The following is a 1,929-nucleotide window of genomic DNA, read 5'->3' on the forward strand; positions in this document are numbered from 1 at the left end:
CTGGGTGGAGTCCCTGGAAGTTATAATTAACATAAACTTATTTAAAATTAAATTTGAGTTGATACAAATTTAGCTGAAATGACTTTTAAAAATTGCCTCTGTGTAGCCACTTGCCCCTAGAAATAGAGTAATCCCGGTTTTTATACTTAGCTATACAGTTAGCTTTACAAGTGAAATTCATCACTTTTACAGCTTTAATTTAAAATCTTCTTTGATATATTTAAGATTTAAAAAAAGTTCTTTCACTGCTTATGAGGGACTATACTATTGTAACAATATGGGAGAAATGAGTTAGGGGCAGGGTATTTGGAGAGGAGATTAAGGAAATTCCAGAACCTGTGCAATTATAAAATAAAATTAAAATTAAATAGAAGGGGGAAAAAGAGGTGAAAAATGTTGCTATCCATATAAGATGCACTTTACCAGCATGTTATTTAACTTCGTGTTGTTGTAAATTTTCTTAGCTTTATTCCTGTTGTTGATTTTGTTTTATGGATTTTCATTTAAGGGAATCTATAGTAACTATGTAATAGAGACTATCTTATCCAGATGCGAAGGTACAATACAGTATGCATCTCTGGTTCCAAAACAAAGCTGGACTCCCAACAAAACTGTCGGGTGTATCTTGACAATAGGATGCTGAACTGTCTGCCATTGTCTGTACTGGCAAAGTCGGGATATACTTGAACAGCAGAATGGTAGATTTATGACAGTTTATGAAGGATTATGCTATTGTAATAATATGGTGGAAATCAGTTGCAGGGAGGATATTCAGGGTGGGGATAAGGAAAATCCCAAAGCGTATAAAATTGCATCATAAAATTAAAAATCAAATTGAAAAAAAAGAGATAGAAAAAGAAACATTTTTTTATTTATTAATTACATTGTATTATGTGACACAGTTTCATAGGTACTTGGATTCTCCCCACCCCTCCCCAAGCCCTCCCACCATGGTGGATTCCTCCACCTTGTTGCATAACCACAGTTCAGGTTCAGTTGAGATTCGGCAGCACATACACTAAAATTGGAACGATACAGAGAAGATTAGCATGGCCCTTGCGCAAGGATGACACGTAAAAGAAACATTTTAAAAAGACTCCTTTGTGTGTTTTTATAAACCAAGTCTCCCTGCAACAAAGTCCCTTAGCTTTTGTTTCTCTGTGAATGTCAAAATAAACATCTTGATCAAAAGCATTGATTGTTTTTTTTTTCAGTCTATCAGTTATTTCACCCCCTACCACCTGCCTTCCAGCCCCCAGGTTACCTCATGTGATACCAGCTGTTAGTTGTAGGGAGGATTCTCTATCTGTGATAATGACCTCCTTTCTTTTTTTTTTTTTTTTTTTTTTTTTTGGTTTGGTTGGTTTATTTTTTTTCTTCTTTTTTTTTTTTGCATTTCATTTTTTTAAATTAATTACATTGCATTATGTGACACATTTTTTATGCACTGGGATCCCCCCCGCCCCTCCCCACACCCTTCCCCCACGGCGGATTGCTCCACCTTGTTGCATTTCCATAGTTTAAATTCAGTTGACATTCTTTCATTGGAGGTATTTACCAAGCATAAAGTCCAGCATCTTATTGTCCTGGTAAGTTCAATGGTTTCTTGGTGAGACCATCTCTGGTCTGAAGGCAGAGCCGGCAGAGTATCATCCCAATCAATTAAAAGCCCCAACATAATATTTCCAACCATTTACAACATTGTGGCATTAATTGACATGGTATTGATTAACCGATATATTAATAGGAAAATGCAGGTTTTAAACCACAACCTGTGACTTCTTCATAGACATTTCAATTTTGGTTTATATTCAACCGTGTTCTATACACCTTAAAATGGCTTAGATTGCTATTCAGCTGTCTCATGCCTATTTTAATTTTAGTATTTAGCAGTTTATAGCATTGAAGCACGTTTTCGCTGAACCTGGT

General features: G+C 35.6%; 1 non-coding gene across 1 annotated transcript; it reads left to right on the top strand.

Moving 5' to 3' along the window:
• Nucleotides 1–998: 998 nt before the first annotated feature.
• LOC118758110 (U6 spliceosomal RNA) lies at nt 999–1,101 on the top strand. The gene has a single exon (XR_004995537.2). It is a non-coding gene; the product is annotated as a U6 spliceosomal RNA (small nuclear RNA).
• The last annotated feature ends 828 nt before the right edge of the window (nt 1,102–1,929 follow it).

Source organism: Ochotona princeps, chromosome 18 (assembly GCF_030435755.1).
Source record: "Ochotona princeps isolate mOchPri1 chromosome 18, mOchPri1.hap1, whole genome shotgun sequence".
Taxonomy (NCBI): Eukaryota; Metazoa; Chordata; class Mammalia; order Lagomorpha; family Ochotonidae; genus Ochotona; species Ochotona princeps.